Below are 22,631 nucleotides of genomic sequence, written 5' to 3' on the forward strand. Positions count from 1 at the left end.
CTGAGGAGGGAGTCCCGGGGAGGAAGCTGAGATGGAAGATTGCTGTACTTTAAGAGGAATAACTTGAGAGAGACAACGATGGTGACATTCAGGCCCCCAAGACGTAACTTGAGGGGTGCGCCAGTCAATCTGGGGAGAGTGACATTGAAGCCATGGAAGGCCTAAGACAATCGGACTTGTCGTAACAGGAAGAATTAAAAACGAAATTTCTTCATGGTGTAGTACACCAATCTGAAGGGTTACTGGAGACGTACTCTGGGTGATGAGACCATTGATGAGACGTGATCCATCTATAGCCGTCACAGTAATGGGTGTTTTTAAAGTGATCACTGGTAGGGACCATTGATTCACTAGTGATTTAGAAATGAAATTTCCTGCTGCTCCGGAATCAATCAATGCCTGTGACTCAAAGGATTTGGTAGCAAAGGAAATCGTAACATCGAAAGCGCAGACTTTAGATTTCATAGACAATGGAGAGGACTCCAGGGACCCTAACTTCACCTCTCCAGAACTAGTTAGGGCCTGGCATTTCCCGATTTCTTAGGGCAAGAACTGAGCATATGTGTGGAATCAGCACAATAGATACAGAGTCTATTCTTTACTCTTCGTTTCCTCTCTTCTAAAGATAATTTGGAACGTCCTATCTCCATGGGAATCACAGAAGGTGAAACTGGACGAAATTGAGGGTTTAAACGAAGAGGTGCTTTAGCAGAAGTTGTTTTCTCAGATTCTCTTTCACGAAATCTCATGTCTACACGATGGCAAAGAGAGATCAAATCTTCTAGTGACGAAGGAAGCTCTTGGGTAGTCAGTGCATCTTTAATTTTATCGGAGAGCCCCTGCCAGAAGGCGGCAACTAATGCTTCAGTGTTCCACTGAAGTTCAGAGGCTAAGATCCTAAATTGAATGACATACTGTCCTACTGTATGGGAGCCTTGTCGCAAACGAAGAATGCTGGAAGCAGCGGAGGTCACACGACCTGGTTCATCGAACACACTTCGGAACGTGGAAATGAATTTGGCACTATCTTGTAGAATTGGATCGTTTCTTTCCCACAGAGGGGAGGCCCAAGCCAGGGCTTGTCCAGAAAACAATGAGATAAGATAGGCCACTCTGGAACGATGGGTAGAAAAATTTTGAGGTTGGAGTTCAAAATGGACTGAACATTGGTTAAGGAAACCTCTACAAGTTTTGGGGTCCCCGTCATATTTTGACGGAGTAGGCAGGTGAAGCGTAGGAGCTGTAGACACCTGGGATGGCACTGGGGAAACGGAGGAAAGCACAGGAGCTTCAATACTAGCTGTAACCGTCTGTCCAGATGTTCCTTGGGAGGTTAACGATTGGTAACATTGAAGTAACAGCTGTTGGCGAGCATCCTGTTGCTCCACACGACTGACCAGATGCTGCAGCATCTCTTTAGCAGTAGGTTCCGTATCTGGGTCTGTCATGGCCTGATCTTACTGTCACGGGCACTAGGAGTCTTTACCCAGGGATCACCAGGTGATAGGCTTACCAGAGCAGTATAGGTGGTAATATGGTACTCTGGTAGCAGGGTGATCACGGAACAGGAAATAGCAGATGATGAGATGCTCAGGAAAGTCTATGACTAGCAGCACTGGCAATATGGAGGTAGTAATACACGAGGAACTGTATGGACAAAGGACACGTGAAGGTAGTCAGTGGTCTGCGGTAGCAAGTTGTACCACTGCTATAGTGAGGAGGAATGTCCAACAGAAACGAGGAGGTGATGAGAGTCAGCGGTCTGCGGATAGCAAGTTGTACCGCTGTCTGAGTGAAGGAATGGAATCCAAGTGGAGGTATCCGGGGAGTCAGTGGTCTGCGTTAGCAAGTTGTACCACTGCTATGTGAGAGGATACTGGAACAGGTGAAACTGTAAACAGGGGTCAGTGGTCTGCCACTAGCAAGTTGTACCACTGAATATATATGTGAGGAGGTGCACGGGGAGAGACTGCAACACAATATATACACGGGCACCTTGACTTTGAACCACAGTGATATGCACAATATAAATGTATAGATGACTGAACAATACTGCCAATATAGAAAGTCTCTTGAAGTAGTCCAGCATAAGATAACACAGTCAATGATGGCAATAGACTCAGCGGATAGCACACTCCAGAGGAGAACCAACACAGTCCAGCAAGGTATGCAATACACAGCACAGTCAATGAGAAGTATGCATACCGTGGTTCAGGAGGCAGTCAGACAGGAGTGCAGAGATACCTGAACGGCAGGAGGCCGGCAGGATGCGAAGTCCCTGGATGGGTGAAGCGGTGGTCTAGTAGGTGCAGCGCACGGGTAGGTAGACCAGCAGGGAACACAGGAAAGCGTGGAGAGCGGATCAGCAGTAGATGGATGAGTAGTGCTGAGGAGTAGCAGCAGCGGGTCTCTGCGGGAACACGGAGGTAGCCAATAGCAACCAGCAGGTGCAGTAACGATGGGACACGGGAGAGCAGAGTTGAACAGGCACTGTTGATCACGGAGAATAGCGGATAGCAATAGTGGAGGCAGACTCAAGGAAACACGGGAGCGTTGACAAGGACTGAAGACTGAAGCGCACAGAGGCAGCGGATAGGAATCAGCCAAACAGTCACGATGAAACACAGACGGGTTGCAGGTTGAAGACTGTAGTGCACGGAGGCAGCGGATAGGAATCAGCTAGCAGTCACGATGATGAAACACAGACGAGTTGCAGGTTGAAGACTGTAGTGCACGGAGGCAGCGGATAGGAATCAGCTAAACAGTCACGATGAAACACAGACGGGTTGCAGGTTGAAGACTGTAGTGCACGGAGGCAGCGGATAGGAATCAGCTGGCAGTCACAATCATGAACAGGTGAGTGGATGTGAATAAAAGACTGTAGTGCACGGAGGCAGCGGATAGGCATCAGCTAACAGTCCCAATGATACATGGTAGAGTTGAAGTGGTTAGAAGACTGTAGTGCACGGAGGCAGCGGATAGGAATCAGCTCACAGTCACGATGATACAGTAGATGGTAGAAGTGGTATGGGAACCACAGTAGCAGAAGTGGTTTGGAAACCACAGAGGTAGAAGTGGTTTGGAAACCACAGGAATCAGCAGGGCTGAATAAACAAGGAAACACAGGAACACCTTCAGAGACTCATGGGGAATGAGACTCCAAGATCAGGCAACTAGGTGTTGACCACAGGTGCTTAATATAGGGAGGTTGCCTGATCTGCCAATTAAGTTAAAGGAACATACACTGGAGGTATAGAAAGGGCTGCGCATGCGCAGTCCCTCAGGATGGAGGACGGCCACGGTTCCTAAATGTCCGGGAAGAAGCACTCACAGTCCGGTGAGTGACAATGCAGTTGTAGTCTGGTGAGCTGGGGAAACAAAAGAAGGCTATAAAAAGTATTTGCTATAATTCACATATCACACTCGTTTTGTCACATGGCCTTTGAGATTTTAGCGGCCTGCTTAAGTCCTTGGTCGATGAAATAACGGTGGACGAGGTCAGGATGGCGATAGATGGTGTCACTCACCGGAGTGTGAGTGTCTCCACTCTGGTACGTGGTTCTCCATCTTTCCCGCTCACACCTGTGTGGAACCGCGGCCGTCCGCCATCCTGTCGCACTGCGCATGCGCAGGTCCCTTTAACAACTACACCTGACCACTAATGTGATTGATGGAACAATCACCCCTCCCTACTTAAGGCACCTGCAGCCTTAGGTAGTTGCCTGATCTTGAAGTCTCACTCCCAGTGAACGTCTATAGGTGTGTGCAGTTTCCAAACTGCTTCCAGCTCTACTCCTGTGTCACAGTTTCCAAACTGCTTCCAGCTCTACTCCTGTGTGACAGTTTCCAAACTGCTTCCAGCTCTACTCCTGTGTGCAGTTTCCAAACTGCTTCCAGCTCTACTCCTGTGTGCAGTTTCCAAGCTGCTTTCAGCTCTACTCCTGTGTGCAGTTTCCAAACTGCTTCCAGCTCTACTCCTGTGTGCAGTTTCCAAACTGCTTCCAGCTCTACTCCTGTGTGCAGTTTCCAAACTGCTTCCAGCTCTACTCGTGTGTACAGTTTCCAAACTGCTTCCAGCTCTACTCGTGCTTTAGCTTCCACGCTGCTCCCTGCTCAACTCAGCGGCGGTTCCCATACCGCTACAACGCTTCACTTCTCAGCTGATTCCGGATCTACACAACTGGGTATGCTCTACTGACTATTGACTATTGCCTATTGCTCGCATACCAGTTGTATCCATTGTTGTTTGCTGCACAGGGTACAAGTACCCATATAGACTGTGTTACTGCATTGCTTCATTTAGGATAAGCTTTCACTCAAGCTACGATATCTCCTCACGCTACTACTTAGCGTTATTGTGCATATCTGCTGTGACCAGCTTCTCCTCCCTGCAAGGCATCTACTCCATACAGACTATTCATTGTGCCTTCCATCCCTGCCTCACAAGACATTGCTCTACTCGCACTGTTTCCATACAGCCACAGTTTGCCTTTTCAACTTCACCTCCTGCACCTGGACAAGTCCTCATTCCTTCTCACAGCAGTGGTACAACTTGCTGCACGCAGACCACTGACTTCCCTGCTACGTACCCGCACCTGGACAAGTCCTCCTATCACGGCGGTGGTACAACTTGCTATACGCAGACCACTGACTCTCCTATTACCTACCTACACCTGGACCAGACTCCTCACCATAGCGGTGGTACAACTTGCTGAACGTAGACCACCGACTACCCTGCTACCTACCTGCACCAGTACTATTCTTCCCATCACTACAGTGGTACAACTTGCTGTACGCAGACCACTGACTCCTCCTCTACCTACCATCACCTATCCACGTCCACTCCTCTTGTCTACATTATCTTCAGCCTTCAGTTTACTGTTTCAAGTCACTGACTTTCCTCTAACCATAGCTGCAAGTCGCTGACTTCCTCAGACTATCTCTACTCTCCTGCTGTTGTGTCGCTCCAATCATTCACCTGCCTGCTTTGAGGTGTGTGCCATAACCCCGCCTCTCTAGCAGAGTTCCATCTGGTGAAACTCGGGTAAGCAACTCCTAGTGCCCGTGACAGATGGTTTATCTATCAAGAAAGCCTCAGGCCCAGATGGCCTTACATCTGAGTTCTTTAAAATCTTTGGGGACATCCTGGCCCCGGGTCTCGTGGAGGTCTTTAATGAGAGCCTGGGCAGAGGTTTATTACCTTCCTCCATGAGGGTCTCTGCCCTTATCTTGTTGTCCAAGGGGAAAGATCAGTCGTGTATTGAGAACTGGCGCCCCATCGCTCTTCTCAATACTGACCGGAAGATTCTGGTGAAGGTACTTTTTAATAGAGTGATGCAGGTTTCCGGCCGGTTACTCTCTCCTTCTCAGCACTGCACTGTGCGGGAGGCCTTTGAGCGGTGGCATGCGGAGATGTGGGGGAGGTACCTTTTAGCATTAGATCAGTCGAAGGCCTTTGATAGGGTAAATCATGAGTACCTGTGGGCTCTGCTTATGTGGTATGGTCTTCCGGTTCGGTTGGTGAATTGGCTCCGTACTATTTGTAGGCAAGCCGAGAGCTTCCCTCTTGTGAATGGTTGGGTGGGTCCATCCTTTGAGGTCAGCTCTGGAGTAAGACAGGGTTTTCCGCTGAGCCCCCTCCTGTATGTGTTTGCCATAGATCCCTTCATCAGAAGGGTTGGTGGCAGCTCGTTGGGAGGAGTGCTTTTGAAGGTAGAGTCTTTTGAAGGTAGTGGCCTACGCTGACGATGTTACTGTTGTCTTGTCGAGTTCCGCAGAAGCTGAGGAGGTAACAACTCTGGTCTGCGGGTATTCCGAGGCCAGTGGCTCATTAGTAAACCAGGAAAAGAGTAAAGTTTTCTGGATGGGGGAGGAGGGTTGTGAATTCAACCTTCCAGACAGTCTTCCCCGGGCTAGTGAGAAGATCAAAATTTTAGGGATTCATTTTGGCCCTTGCGATTATGCCAAGCAAAATTGGGAGTTAAGGCTGGAGGAAGCTTCCCGGAAGGTAGAGAGCTGGAAGAGGTGGAAACACTCTCTCCGGGAAAGGGTTGACCTGGTCAAGACCTTCCTGATCCCGGTATTCCAGTATATCAGCTATGTGTGCCTCTTGCCAGAGTCTTTATGGTCTAGGGTTTATGCAGTTTTCTTCCAGTTACTCTGGGGGAATAGGCTGAACCTGGTCAAGTGGGCTGTGACCTACCGACTGAGGAAGGATGGTGGCCTGGGTATGATTAACCCAGTGCTCTTCTTTATATCTATTTTTCTGAAGTTACACCTGAGTAGTCTCCTAGTTGAGACCCCTCCTCAGTGGTTGGGGGGCTTCAGGGTATGGGTGGATCCCTTCCTCAGTGCATGGTATGGAGGGGGCGCTGTGAAAAGTTTCAGGGTCCGACATGGGAATCTCCCGACCTACGTTTCCTTGGGATTGAAGGTGACAAGGCGTTGGGGCCTGGGGGCGGGGAAGTCAGGAGCTCTTCTAGAAGGGAGCTGGAGAAGAGAGTCCTGCACTCCCACTTCTGGGTTCCGCTGTCACTGAGGGACTGCCCAGGTGATGTGAGTTCGGTGGGGCTTTCCCTGATTAATTCAGGGAGAATCCCGTTGAAGCTTTGGGACATTGCCTGGCTCTCCTTTCATGGGAGACTTTACGTGAGAGAGAAACTCAAGTACAGAAATGCTGATGATCGTGGTTGCCCACGGGAGGAATGTCTGGGGGTGGAGGAGACTATGGACTATTTCTTGCTTCAGTGTCCCTTTAATGTTAAGGTTTATAAAAGAGTTTCCAGGTCGCTGGGGATCCCCTGCCTTTCGGGGCTTAGTTACCCTGAATGGGTTTACGGGGCATCACAATGCCAGGTGGAGGGTTTTTGATTTCTGCACCCTTTTTTTAGTCAGTCTAGTGGTCAGATATTTCACGTGGAATGCACGGTGTCAAGTGTCCATCAGGCATAAAATCCTTCCCTGGGAAGAGGTGGTGGGTAACATTCTCCACGAGGTGTGGAAACTGAAGGGTATGGAGAGATGTTGGATGTCCAATGCCAAGTGGCTTAGGCTGTGGTGGGGCCTGAGACTTCCTTAAGGAGGTCAAAGTCTGGCGCTCTCTTTTCTAAATGGCTTTTCTCGCTGTCCTTTCACTACCCTAGATTTTGAAAGCTAAGTAACTGATAAGTCCATATTTAGTATCCTGCTACCAGAAATATAAGCAAAACATTTGGAGATGTTAATTGTCTTCCGCTTGTCTAATGCTGACATCACTCCTAATTACTTGCTTTACATTTGATTTCCTTTTTTCATTATTCTAAAATAAGCTGAATTTACTGCTGAGTATTTACTAAAACCAAGGCATACAGTATGTCTCTAATTGAAGTATTGAAGAGGAAGGACAATGACAGCTATTTGCTCCTGATTAGGGATTGTTGACATTCATCAGTGGTTTATTCATATCCATCCCCAGGCCCTGCACCTACATAACCTCTCTACTATGCCTCATTATTTAGCTTGAAGAGCTCTTGAAAAGCACTGAATGGCACTGAAAGTCAATTCAAAACAGGAGCAGAATAGGGAGTTTGGGGTGAGATGAGCATCCGTTGTTAATAATGAAGTACAACAACATAATTGGGGAGCTAGATTATTTTTGTATTACATCCCCTTTAATGATTCCAGAGTTTGTTTTGTTCATCCCCTAGATTTTGCTTGCTACACAAACTTATTATATGTATTTATGCATTAGTGCATATGCTGGCCACACTCTCAGGTAGAGAAATCTGTTTTTGCATGAAACCTTAACAAGCAAATTTTCAACAGAAAACACAATACTATGTTGATGCATTCAAACATTTTGTCACCATATTTGCAAAATTATGCACTTATAATTGCAGTTGCAACTAAATAGCATACAAGTGAACATAAACTGTATTTTTGCAAATTTGTTAGCTAATTTTCTCCTACAAAACTGATTTGATGTGCTCAACTAATGTTCAAGATCAGGGGCCTGATTCATCAAGGGATATATCTGCTGATTTTGTGCGTTGTGCATGCACTTCATTCAAATGTGAATGATTTAAATTGTAATTGTTGTTAAATGTGTGTTCGTATATTTATACCATAATAATGTGCCACATTACTAATGTTTGTCTGCTTTAAAATATTATGTGCCTGTTGTATAGTTTATCACCTACTTGCATACATATGCATTCATTGTTTTAAGTTTTCAAGTCTTGCCTATGTAGTAACATAACTACCTTTTTTAAAGTATGTCATTAAACCTATTTATTTTTTATATCCCATGTCATCAATGTTTTCTTTTTTTGTTTTGTTTTACAGAAATGTAATTGACTTTGCAAGGCCGATTCTAGGTGTATGTTTAGAATCTTTAATGTATAAACAGACTACAAAGGTTGCAAGCAATGGGGTCATTTATCTTTCCGTCCTCTTCATCCATTCATTCTCACAGTCATGGACATGGTGCAGGTTCAGGATGATGAGTGCAACAGGTGTCGTCTCCTCCAAAACCAGCAACTGGCCCACCATCACCGGCCCCTGGGAACATGTCTTTAGGCCACGTGTAGCCTTTGCTGAGGTGGTTTGTCGCTATTGGCTATCACCTCATATCATCAAGTACACCCTGCGCATTGTGCAGTGACCATGAGCCAATGCGCAACATTACCATTATCAGCAATATCGCCATTGACAAAACTGTTGGTGGTAATATATTTTTGTGCCACTGGGTCTTTTCAAACCACAGTGGGTGTCGTGGCAGGAAAGTTAGATTAGGGTGCTGAGGGCATTCCTGTCACGGATCCGACAATTTATCATTCTGCCACTAGATGAGAAATCCCTTGTGCCCATAAAGTATCAGTTTGCTACCGTAGCTGGCTTTCCACAACTTATAGGTGCAGTAGATGGCACACATGTAGCCCTGGTCCCATTGACTGGGAATGCTTCCATTTATTTGAAGAGGAAGCATTTCGATTCGATCAATGTTCAGGGTATATGTGATGCCTCTCTCCAAGCCATTTATAACTCCTATGACTCCTTTGCGTTTAAGCAATCAGGGACATGGTACAGATTACAACACAGACAAGGAGGTGCAAAACCACATGGTGATGAGTGGCTATTAGTTACTATTTTATATTTCATCATTATTTAACAAAAACCTTTTGTTGTCCTAAAGACCTTGCTATACACTGTAGTCAGAAATGGTAGGTCTATCACCTTTGAAAAATATTAACACTCTTTGCAATAGGGTGTACTTGTAGACTCAATTGTCAAATATAGTACATTACAATTGCATCATATCATGTTAGAAGATCTCCATAATTGTTTCAATGTTTGGTTTCTCATTACTTATATTTTTTATTTTGTCTTTCTTGTCAAATTTTATAGGAGACAATGTGTACCCTTTCCTCCCTTGGCTCCTCACTTTTCTTTTAAATCCACACGCAGAGCTGGAAGTCGCATACCACTAGGCACATACGGCCACCAGGTCAGTTGTAGAGTGGGCATTTGGCCTTTTAAAGGCCACATTTCGCTGTCTGGACTGGCAAGTATGCAATATAATTGCTCTGTATGTGGTCTTCCATAACATCACTAATAGGAGTGGGGATCCATGGGTGCAAGAGGCCAAAGTTGCTGACCAGCAGGTGGAAGACATCGGCCCACTCCCTACTGAAACGATCGATTATTCATCTTACATAGAGCATGTGCTTTCATCCTACTTTTCATGTAAATATTTTTTACTTGTTTTATTTGTTTCAAATGTAAAGCTTAAAGTATTTTTTTTTTATTACACCGTCCAAACCACACATGACAAAACTTTAAACAATCAGAAATGTTCATCTTCTTCGGCCCCTCTTGGCACTTGGTCAAGATTTAGATGTTTATTTGGACCTGACCTGGCCACTGGTTACCCGTGATGTGGAAGGCAACAGTGGGGAAGAAGCAGAGGGCAGTGGGTCACCAGAGAGTTTAGGTATAACAGTCGCCGGCAGTGCCATAGAGGTGGTTAGGGGTGCAGAGGTTTGTTTGACAAAAAGGTTGGTTGAGAATAAATGTGGTGTAGGCCAAAAAAGGAATTTTGCGAAAAAAAAGAGTGCATTTGGGCTGGAGAGGGAAGTGGGAAAGCATGGTAAATTTGGGGATGATAAATGAGGAATGATTATGTGTCATAGGGTCTTGTGTGAGGAAGTTTTAATGATTGACAAAACTGAGAAATTGTGCTAATGGGGAAGGAGAGGAAACATGTGACATTGGGGCAGAAGGGTTGTGACATGTTGGGCAACAAGGTCGGTGACACAGGTCAGCATATTTTAAATGTTGCTGAAAGTGCGATTCATTGTGGTGAGGGAAGTGTCCAACTTGTGTTCAATACAGGTAAGGGCAGTGCTCAGCTCCTTGGGTGTTTGTGACTGTTGTGTTTGATTTGTAAAGATTGTGGTAAAATCTGAGTAGTGCCTGCTGCCGACTGACCACTGCTTCCTCTTCCATCTGAGGCTCTTTCAAACCCTGGGGCTCCTCCACCAGGTCCTCATGAACTTCACCAGCATCTGCCTCATCATCTAAAAAAGGTTGAACATTTTTTTGAAAAAGGTTACTCAATACCATACAAGACTTTGCATCACCTTAGTCTACTTCATAACAATTATAGAGGGTGTTTTTGCAGCCAATTGGGTGTGTATATGTGGGTTAATATTTCTTTAAGATTTTTGATTATATAGCACTGTATCTACCAGCATATATGATGAGTGTTGGGTGGACTGTTACGTAGGCATCATTTCGAAATCTCAAGGTGATCTAAGCAGAAAGTAATCAGTAATCCTGAAGACCATGGTCTGATTGTACACTAGGATGACTAGGTTGCAAGATTAGTACCAAGGATTTCACATTATTATTTATATTACAATTGCCAAGTGCTAATTATAAGCAGATTACATTATTTTAAATTAGCCAGTTATTGGTATCGGGAGTTTTTTTTAACTATGTAAAGCAAACATTTGTCATTTATTTTTTCCATGTATTGTTCTTTGGAATATATCTATGGGGGGGGCGGTATCATTAGAGGTGCGCTTCCTCCAGTGTCAACCCTACCAACCCCTTGCACCAACTGTTCATCGAAACAAGCCAATCCAGGGGACTGATGGCTAATTGGTTACTGAGACCACCGTCTATCCCCTGAGCATGCCTGCGGTGGTCACTTTTTTTGTCCTTCATATGACGGTTAATGTCTTTTCACCTGTGTGAAATGTTCAACGCTAAGAATGTTTGTGACAGGATGGACCGCCTATGCCACCCCTGTGTTGCTGGGAACAGGCTGGGCTTACTTTGCCACCGTTCCCTTTCATTATCCAAAAAGCGCCCTTTTGCTGCAGTAGGAGGGGCTTACACGAGCTGCCACCACTGGACTCCTATACCGGCATCCAGAACCAGGTTTCTTTTGGGTCACTGATGCTGCTAGCGTATCTCATTGCTGGTGTACCTGGCTGGTAACTCCAGACCTCTTACTATGGATCTTGGTTGCTGTGAATGGATCCCCCCTGGCCTATCACACTAACCAGGGCTACTGGGTAGCAGGCAGAGCGTTGGTATTGGAATAGCTTGGGTCCAAACCGCAGAGACAGCCGGAGAACGGATTAGATTTTAGGTAGGGGTGTGCACCGGGCACTTTTAGTGTTTTGGGTTTTGGGTTTTGGGTTCTGGGTTCTGATTAGCTTGAGGTTTTGGGTTCTGATTTGTTTTGCCAAAACACCTGACGAAAGGTTTTGGTTCTGATTTTGGGTTTTGGGTTCTGATTTATTTTTTAAAAAGCATAAAAAGCACTAAAATCCTGTTTTTTGGTTGTTTTCCACTCCTACGCTATTATTAACCTCAATAACATTCAATAACAATCATTTCCACTAATTTCCAGTCTATTCTGAACACCTCACACCTCACAATATTCTTTTTAGTCGAAAACGTTGCACCGAGTTAGCTTTCTGGACTGCGTAGTGGAGTGGGCCCGGTACCCAATTTGGTACCGGGGCCACAATACCTCCGCCTTCAAATGGTCTCAATTCCACTGCACAGCTGCCTGCTCCTACATCCTCTGCAGCATATACAGGGTGTAGTTCGAGCGTGTCAATACCTCTTGTTTTTGACGATGACAGGTCATTTTCATTTATTTTGGATTTGGCCTTAACACTGAATGTAGTTTAATATCTGATACGCATCAATCTGGACAGCGTAGTGGAGTGGCCCCGGTACCCAATTTGGTACCGGGGCCACAATATATCACCCTTAACTGTTCTGAATTCCACTGCACAGCTGCCTGCTCCTACATCCTCTGCAGCATATACAGGGTGTAGTTCGAGCGCGTCAATGCCTCTTGTTTTTGATGATGACAGGTCATTTTCAATAATTTTGGATTTGAACCCAACACTGAATGTAGTTGATACGCATCTATCTGGACTGCGTAGTGGAGTGGCCCCAGTACCCAATTTGGTACTGGGGCAGAAATATATCACCCTCAACTGGTCTGAATTCCACTGCACAGATAAAAACAAAGAACATAGTATTAAAAATGGCAGTTCACCTTTTTTGGAACTACAGAAACAAAGAACGTAGTAATAGAAATGGCAGTTCCTCTTTTTTGGAACTATAAAAACAAAGAACATAGTAATAGAAATAACAGTTCCCCTTTTTTGGAACTACAGAAAAAAAGAACGTAGTAATAGAAATGGCAGTTCCTCTTTTCTGGAACTATAAAAACAAAGAACATAGTAATAGAAATGGCAGTTCCCCTTTTTTGGAACTACAGAAAAAAAGAATGTAGTAATAGAAATGGCAGTTCCTCTTTTATGGAACTATAAAAACAATGAACATAGTAATATAAATGGCAGGTCCTCTTTTTTTGAACTGCAAGAATATATTGCTTTATAATATTTTTTTTCCTTTTTAATTATTTTTTTATATTTTTTTTTTTTATATTTTTTAGAGATTTTTTTTTTTTTTTTTAAAAAGATTTTTGGCTTAACAAATTGCTATGGACTTATCAGAAACAAATACAGGACAAAAGCACCACTGGACTCAACAGCACAGACACGGGCCAAAGCACCACTGGAATCAGCAGGACAGAGCACTGGAAAAAGTACTACTGCACTCAGCAGGACAAAGCACCACTTGACTAAATAAATCAGCAGGACAGAGCACTGGACAAAGTACTAATGCACTCGGCAGGACAAAGCACCACTTTAGTAAAGTTATCAGCAGGACAGAGCACATCAACCTCCCTCTTCACTAACCACAAGGAGAATGAAGATGGCGGCCGTGAGCGGGGCATTTATGAGATCCGAGTCTCGCGAGATCCGACGCGAGACTTGGATGTCATAGCCTCGGTTTGGCTTCATTTCACGCCCGGAAGTTCCCGAACAGTGCTCGGATCCCGTCGGATCCGCACTGTTCGGGTGGGCTCGGATTAGCGAAATCCGAGCCCGCTCATCTCTAATTTTAGGGTCAGCAATATTGAAGATGATTCCAAGCAGGTCTTTGAAGCAAGATGGTTTATTTGCTCACACACACTGGTGGAAGGTACCAGTGTGATCAGGTCAGATGACAATTCAGAAGAACACATTTCAGTGTACAAGTCAGAGCATTTATACCTTTTAGACACATGCTACTTTTAGCATCAGGATATACTCTATTTACACAAACATAAATTTACATACATTGCAAAGCCACTAATATTTATACTTAGCTTTGAAATTCTTAAAAACCCTTGCTGTGATATCATGCATCTTTGAGATGCAGGAAATGTTGCAGCACATTTTAAATTAAACCTTCCTGTCTCCAAGTTAAACCTCACATATCAAAAGATTTAATTAACACGTGGCCTTTCATCAGACCGTTCGGAATTCATATTCACACAGAACAACAAAAGGTCCCACAACAAGCCAGTTTCCCAAACCACAATACACCAAAGGCTTGGTAAACACAGGCTCATTGTATCAGATATATGCATCACAAATAGGCATATCCTATAGCAAGGTTAGACAAGAGATAAATTTCTTCCCTGGTCTCAGAAATAACGACTTCCTATCTTACACTAAACAAGAATAAGTGCAAATGCAATTACATAAGTAAGTGCCCTGCGCTATTCACTTTAAATACATTTTTACCAAAAGTTATTTAATAGTGATCCAGTCACATTAATGTTGCATTGTGTAAAACATAAGATTTTTTTATAAGACTTGTGCAGACATACATATAGATAGAAATGTCTTGGCCCTAGAGGTAAAAGACTAATAAATCAAGCTAACCAGCACTAATACTTTTTTTAAGGCACTTGAAATTTAATAAGACCTGTACTAGTTATGCACAGCACAACATATGGCACAGGCATTAAAAATTGAAATTTTTTAACCTCAGTCATTTTTCTGCGAATTGGAGCCTCAGCATTGACCTCTGTTTTTATTTCCTCCCATATCCAGCCTTCTACTGGGGCGGAGAGTGCAGCCTCTCCACCACCAGCTGGACCAACACTCCACCTCTCTTTGTGTAAAATTTGGCTGCATCTACTTCAAGGGGCGTAGGGGCCGAAACTGGCACCGTAGCTAGATAAGGAGGATTGACACAAAATACTCAAGCAGCAGGAAGGGGGGGCGTGCAGGGAGGCACGTCCCACTTTCACACCTGGGGAATAAGAAAGCCAGTGAGAGACTTACTAGGAAAAGCAAGTGGGGGAGGTTAAGATCTTGCAAGGACAGGAAGAGAAGGTATAGTATAAGTGGAGATTGCAGCAGCAGCAGCAGTCATTGCTGATCAGAAAAATCACAATTACTTGAATTTAAGCAGCAGACATGCCTGCAAATTAACAAAGAAAACACACTGCAGGCAGCTGTCCCACAAGGCAGAGGAACAAATCCAGGCGTTTGATCACGTCGCCTTAGATTCCGGGCATTTAATTGAGGCAGCTGAGATTGAGAAGCCTAGCCAGGCACAAGCATTTCGCTGCAACCGCTATGGGTCACATGTAAGCAAGAGAAGGAGTGCAGCTACAGACAGATAAAAAGGTCAGAGAGCAGCAAGGAGGAAGCAAAGCAGCAAGGAAACCTCAACTATCTTGCTGGAGCCAAAGGCAGGAGAAACCCACCAAGCAGCAGAAATCATCACAGAGCAGCAGCACATGGTGAGTGAACTGCCCCCCTCCCCCAACTTACTGCACATGGTCAAGGGGCTGAAGATAACAAAGAATCAGGGGAAGAAGCAGATTAATGTGGTAACAGCTTGTACGGGTACACAATACACATTCATCACAGCATTCATCTCAGACATATAAGGAAGTCCCAGCTAACACGATAGAAGCAGATGAAGGAGAAATCCAGCAAGCAGCAGAAGGGATCACAGCTGCCTCCTGCCCCTACCTAGGGGCAGATTATGCTGCAGACCAAAAAAAGGAACAGAAGAAGGGATCACAGCAGCACATGATACCAGCATGAAAGAGGGTGCAGTCAAGTCCACCAAGGAAGCAGGCACAGAAGCCCACAACAGAGAAAGCAGCGACATGGGAGCTGCAGTATGACAAAGGAGCACAGTTGTCACTCCTCACCTCGCCACCAGATCATCTAGATGTCAGGAAGATAGATCTCACCAGGCCAGGCATCAGCACACATCGAATCAAAATAAGAGTTTGCACAGGGGGACTGACGGTGCTGCGTCCAGCACCGCAGCAGAGGACGGATATTGCCAAGTCCGAGCCAATCCCAGCGGGACTCCAGCAGCTCAAAGCTGCACACCTGGGGCCACATCCAGCCCAGCCAGCAGGACATCAGCGCATATCGCATCGAGATAAGAGCTTACAAAAGGGGAACGTCGGTGCTGCGTCCAGCACCGCAGCGGGAGAAAAATAACGGTAAGTCCACGCCAATCCCAGCGGGACTCCAGCAGCTCAAAACAACTCACCAGGGGCCACATCCAGCCCAGCCAGCGGTACCATCAGCGCATATCGGCACGAGATAAGAACTTGCACAGGGGGAATGCCGGTGCCACGTCTAGAAGCGCAGCAGGAGAAGAATAACGCTAAGTCCACGCCAATCCCAGCAGGACTCCAGCAGCTCAAAACCACTCACCAGGGGCCTCATCCAGCCCAGCTACCGGTACCATCAGCGCATATCGCATCAAGATAAGAGCTTGCACAGGGGGAATGCTGGTGCCACGTCTAGAAGCGCAGCAGGAGAAGAATAACGCTAAGTCCACGCCAATCCCAGCAGGACTCCAGCAGCTCAAAACCACTCACCAGGGGCCACATCCAGCTCAGCCAGTGGTACAATCAGCGCATTTCGCATCGAGATAAGAGCTCACAAAAGGAGAATGCCGGTGCCGTGTCCAGCACCACAGCAGGAGAAGAATAACGGTATGTCCACGCCAATCCCAGCGGGATTCCGGAAGCTCAAAGCTGTTCACCTGGGGAGCCACATCCAGCCCAGCCAGCGGTACCATCAGCGCATATCACATTGAGATAAGAGCTTGCACAGGGGGAATGCCGGTGCCACGTCTAAAAGCGCAGCAGGAGAAGAATAACGCTAAGTCCACGCCAATCCCAGCGGGACTCCAGCAGCTCAAAACCACTCACCGGGGGCCACATCCAGCCCAGCCAGCGGTACAATCAGCGCATATCGCATCGAGATAAGAGCTAACAAAAGGAGAATGCCGGTGCCGTATCCAGCACCACAGCAGGAGAAGAATTACGCTAAGTCCACGCCAATCCCAACGGTATTCCAGCAGCTCAAAGCTGCTTACATGGGGCCACATCCAGCCCAACCAGCGGGACATCAACGAATATCGCATCGAGATAAGAGCTCACAAAAAGGGAATGCCGGTGCCCTATCCAGCACCACAGCAGGAGAAGAATTACGCTAAGTCCACGCCAATCCCAGCGGGACTCCAGCAGCTCAAAGCCGCTCACTAGGTGCCACATCCAGCCTGGTCAGCTGTACAACAGCAGCAGCAGCTGACATCGGGGCCAGTGGGGAAAAAAGACAAGACATCTGTCACCACTACCAGTGCAGAGATGAGTGTCTCAGCAGGGACCGGTGAGTATTCTAATGATGATGCGAATCTTAATAATATGTATATGGGTGATCACTGTAATGTACATGGAGTGGAGGACAGCTCAGTGTAAGATAGTTCTAGTGAAGCGGATGGTGAAGCAGCATATAAGGCTTTTAGGAGCAGTAGGGCACGAAAGTTGTGTAGGTTAACAGGTCTTGGGATGGATGCAGCTATAAATCAACTGGGGTAGGCTTTGAAAATAAATGAATAAATAAAAAAATCTACAGCTTTGAGCAGACTGAGGTAACATTAGGCTGCAATCTGGCCTCAATGGCAGATCATGCACAAAACAAACAAGGAGGGACATTGAGAAAGGCACATTTATAGATATATACTGCCGACAGAAAAAGGAATAAAGAATAAGAGAAAAGTTAGTGAGAGAGGCGCAGGCTGATACATATGAAACGATGGATAATTGTCTAAGTGGGAAGCTTGTTTACACAGGATGGTACTTAGAGGCTTTCCCAGGGATGACTATGAGTAAGGTAAATTGCACAAATTTTACCCACTCAGTCTATAGGAAGCTCCAGGGGACCGTCTGGAGGGAATACGACGAGACCCTCCGGCTGAAGTCACAGGGCCAGAAAACAATTAAGTTTGGGTCAAGGGACATATAGCTCTGGTTAAAACGCCCAAGGCAGCGATGCAGGCATGGCTGGACATGTATCCTAAGCGGTACGAAGCAGAGCTACTTTTGTGTGGGATTTAGGGAAAGGTTTAAAATGCTTGTTAGGAAGTCCGTTTCTCAAATAATAGCGAGTAAAAACCTGAAGTCCATCAATGCGCAGACAACAGTGGTTAGAGATAAGAATGCAGAGAGGCTAGGAAGGTCACGCTAGTACAGTTGCAGTCAATGCTGGGGCTGCTGAGCTTTGCTTGCCGAGTGATACCAATGGGCCGCATATGTTAAAGAAGAGGCTGGAGAGAGCTGCAACAGGATTCGCATTAGCAGCGAGATCATAATGGAATGGTATGGGATCATTTCCTACACAACTTTAATTGGGTGTGTTTATGGCCGCAACAGAGCAGCCTAACCGTGTTCTGCAGGTGTTCACAGAAGCAGCAGGGGCAATAGGTTTTTGGAGTATGTGCGCACCATTCCCCCTGCATATAATCATGACCAGACGAGTACGTCGCTAGCGGTCTCGCTAAGAACCTAGCTGCGCTGGAATTGTTTCTAATAGTGGTGGAGCTAGAAATTTGGGGGAAGAGGTTAGAGAACAGGCACATCAGGTTCTGGTGCGACAACCCGGGGGTGGTGCAAGCCATTAACAATCAGTCAGCATCACCCTCACGCTGCTTAGGTGGTTAGGTGTAAATCATGTCCAGGCGAGCATAATACCATAGCTGATATGCTCTCGCGAGAGAAGTGGGAGGTTTCAAGGAGGAAACAAGCAGGCTTAACATGCCCTTCACATCTTTGACATAGTGGCAACCCGGGCAAGGCAAAAAAAAAAAAAAAATAAAAAAAAAAAAGAAGGACATGCAGAACTATAGTGCAGTTTGGGACAGATGGCAGCAGTTTATAGCCAGAAGATCGCAAGAGGGTAAGGAAGTCCTATAGATATTATTGGCATTCCTGGGTGAGCTTCACACAGCCAGGGCTTCAAAGGCCAGTGTTAGCAGTATACTAGCCGGCATTGCCTTTTTCTTAAGGCTGGGGGGAGAAGCAGATATAACCAAAGCATTCATAGTTTGTACAATAATGAGGGTCTGGGTCAGGATTGAGACTGGGGAACCAGTGACAGCAGAGAGGCTGAGGGAGTTAGTAGGGATATCACCCACAGTATGCAGGGACGAACGGGAAACAACGCTGTTTACCACTGTATTCCTTTTGGCATACAGTGGGGCTTTCAGAGTCAGTGAAATGACAGCACAGTCCAATAAATAACTCAGGCCAGGCCTTTTGCGTAAGAATGTGGTAGTGGCCGTTAACGCGATGCTGTGTAAGATCCACACGGTCTAAGTCAGACCGGTTAGGAATAGGGAGGTGGGTCCAGATGTGGCGCCAGGCGGATTCTGCGATCTGCCCTGTGGCTCCAGTGGAATAATATCTCAAGGCCAGAGGGAGGGGTAGTCTTCCGGATGCACGGGGACACACCCCCTTTAACAAGGTTCCAGTTCACAGCGTTTTTTGTTGTTGTTTTTTTTTAAGAGATGTGTGCAAGCCTTAGGTTGGGATGTAGCGAGATTCAGGGCACACTCATTTAATATAGGCGCGGCTAGATAAGCAGTGAGGCTACACCTGTCAAAGGTCGCGCTGGACTTGTTCAATAACGCGATACAGGAAGCGTGGGAGGTGTTGGGCAGTTGTTGTCACAATGTGGTGGGGGCTTCGGCCTCATGAAGGGTTCACGTAGGCCTCGTGTGGCGGGGGCAAGCGGCGCGCAAGGTATAGCTATGGGGAGCCAGCATCGGTGCATAATCACCCCGGAAAGGCGGCCGTCTGCCCGGCCCAGCTTCAATGGTTGGGCCTTTACAGGGGCGTGCCAAGGAAAAAGAGGGTATGTTGGCACATGATGCAGGCTCCAGGAGGCGTGCTTGCGGTGCCCACATGGTGGGCAGAACACGCCCCAGGAATTCCAGGTGGGGGGCGTGCTTGCGGTGCCCAAATGGTGAGCAGAACACGGCCCAGCAATTACAGGGGGCGTGCTTGCGGTGCCCACACGGTGGGCGGAACACGCACCCCAAAAGGTGGAGGAATTGGAAGAGGAAAAAGAACCTTGCGTACTGCTTTCCCTGCATTTGTTGTTAATTTTTAAATAAAACTGTGACCGGTATTTACGCCAACACCAGCCTGTGCGTTTTTATTTCAGAAAAGGGTTTGTTTCTTTATGCGGGATGCCAACAGGTAGGCATATCCTCCCTTAAAGCCTGTAGTGAAGGAGACAGAGGCATCCTGGCTGTCCTTGGTTAGATGTGAATAAAAAGAGGAATAAAAAAACAGTCATGAGTTACAATACTTAAATGCCCTGTAAAGTGGCTCACATAGGGCACTGTCTCACAAATAATTTCAAAGAGAAGAAATGTAGGCAAAACAACAAGCAATCAATTGCTGAACTACTAATAACATGTGATCAAATGGCAGGGCTGAATCATCTACTCTACAACTATTATATAGTGTATGCAGGAGTGTTCTCCTATGATTGTGTGTGTGTGTATGACTGGGTAGGCATTGTCACACCCCTAATTGCCTGGGTATAGATTATGTTGTGATTAATTGAGTGTTTGTAATGATAGCAAAGTAGCACAGAATAAGTGAAGGATATACCAGTTTATTGAAACACAAACACATTGTTGCAGAACATAACAATGCAATAAACAAACACAATCCAGGAATAGCGGATAATAATCAGAACAAAGTTCAGGTTTAACAGAATCTGGGTGTGGCTGGATAGAAATAAACAGTCTCTCAACATGAAAAGGGATAGCAGGTCATTTTCAAGAACAATAGTGGAAGGAAATTTACAATTAAATAGATTACTAGCAAATTTGAGGGCTGAGATTGATAGGGGTAAATTCTCTATTAATCGCATCATTTATATTTAAAAATAACATTACTGTTATATCTGGCCCATTACAAAGCAATATGGATTGTAATGACCTCCATTGGACAAAGTGCTAGGCCTGCTACATCAGAGTGATATATCTGATTCAGTATGTGAATAAAAACAAAACCTCCAAGTTCAAGTCCATATGAAAGTGGTGTAGAGTTGTGTTTCACTTGAGACAGAGATAACATTTATAAATAAACTAATGTTTCAAATTCATTCCAACACTTTCGCCACCATTGCTGTCATAATCTGGGTGCTAGGGAGGAGGACCAGGAGGAGGAGGCCCATGAAGTGGAGGGGGGCTATGTAGAAAGGCTCCAAAAGGAGGAGTCCCACAATTTATCATATTCACCCCTTCTGTTTTTGCCCCAAATTCAGCCATCAGAGTAGGAGCCACAGGTGCTTGATGAAGAAAGTCAGCATCTAGATTTTATAATATAGCATAATTTAAAAAATGTTGCTTTGCCACCATAAAAGTGTTGTCCTCTCAAAATTTGCCATTCCTGAGGTGTCTGGCATCATGGGCATATTAATTTTTTTCAAAAGAAAAATACCATAACACAATATTTCTCTGCAGGTGCCTCAAAAAAGTACTTTTCCTCTGGCTACTTCTGTGTTCAGCATAACATGAACCTTTGCCCAGATTTTCACTTAATGTATCAACTCTGCTGAGCTTGGAAAATGTGCTAACAAAGTACACCCATACAGCTAGCATATGTTTTATCAATGTAGTAAGGGTACAATATTTTTAATGTTTATTTTTCATTTATTTTTCGAGCTGATGAAGAGATTTCCCACACTTCCAGACTCCCAGCCACACTTTACATCCCTCCAGTCCCAGCTTCCAGATAAATCCCCCCAGTCCACTTCCCCGCGCCAGCAGTTTCCGCATGGTTAAGGACTTTATAAATAGGTTCCCGTCCACTTAATAGCTATAGTGCAGAAAAATTACCTGTGTCATAAATGTTTGTTTGTCACTGAAATGACAAGCGAGGCTTTTAGGTTGAACGCACTTAAAGGGCGACAGGGTTTGTAACAGGCTGAACACTTACCTGAAGGGGTTAACATTGGGTGGGGCCCGACCAATGGTAGTTCCTGGGGGAGGGTCCTGGATTGAATATAGCAGACGGCACTTCCTGGTTTGTCTCACTCTGCAGCACGAGATCCCACAAACCCACTCCTTAGTTAATTATTTTATGTGTAAAGGTTTGCGATAGGAAGGCACTGCGTTCAGCGGCTGATTAGTGGGCGCAAAGGTAGTTGGCCGCAGGTCACTGTCCCCTTAGAGGCACCAGTAACTCCTTTTTTGGTCCTTCAGTGAGGAGGGTCCCTGTCCGGCTCAGTGAGGGAGGGCAGTGTGAGTTTAGAAGGGGCAGTCACTCTGACTCCAATTCAGCACATGATAGTTTGGAATGTGTTCCCCATGGTTAGTGGATGTACGGCGGTTTGCGCCAGTTCCCACGTTATCTAGTTGTATCAGCATGGGAGCTGTATCGCAGTGCCCTTTATCCGCCACCATAGGTTTAGTTTAATACTAAAATAATAATAAATGTCCTTCCATTTTTAGCAAATTATACATGACTCTGTGTGTTTATTTGGATATAGATGTTTAAGAATTTTAAGGTTGATGTGAAGATTATGGGAACAGACACAGTGAGCCCTTTATAATCACTGCCGTAAGTGTGCTTCCACATTATGCCTTTCTGTTAAACCAAACTTTCAAAAGTCTTTATTTACTCAAATAAATGTTGTTGTGCAGTAGGTTTAGTTTAAATGATCAGAAAATAGTTTATACCAACTGCTCAAATCAGTGGCGGATCCAGGGGGGGGGGGGGGCGATCGGGGCGATTGCCCCCTTTACCAGGGGCTTGCTGCCGACAGCTGCACACTGTGCAGGTCCGTTCAGCAGGGACAGTATGCTGCCCGGCTGCTCTGATTGTGTTTTAAACACAATCAGAGCAGCGGGACAGCACACTTTCACTGCTGAACATACTGTGC

At 45.7% G+C, this 22,631-nt stretch overlaps 1 protein-coding gene across 1 annotated transcript in view; it reads right to left on the reverse strand.

The window, feature by feature from the left end:
• Positions 1-22,631, reverse strand: part of KISS1R (KISS1 receptor) — a 205,043-nt gene that overhangs the window by 40,649 nt on the left and 141,763 nt on the right. The gene's annotated exons all lie outside the window — the stretch shown is intronic.

This window comes from Mixophyes fleayi, chromosome 1 (assembly GCF_038048845.1).
Source record: "Mixophyes fleayi isolate aMixFle1 chromosome 1, aMixFle1.hap1, whole genome shotgun sequence".
Classification (NCBI taxonomy): Eukaryota; Metazoa; Chordata; class Amphibia; order Anura; family Limnodynastidae; genus Mixophyes; species Mixophyes fleayi.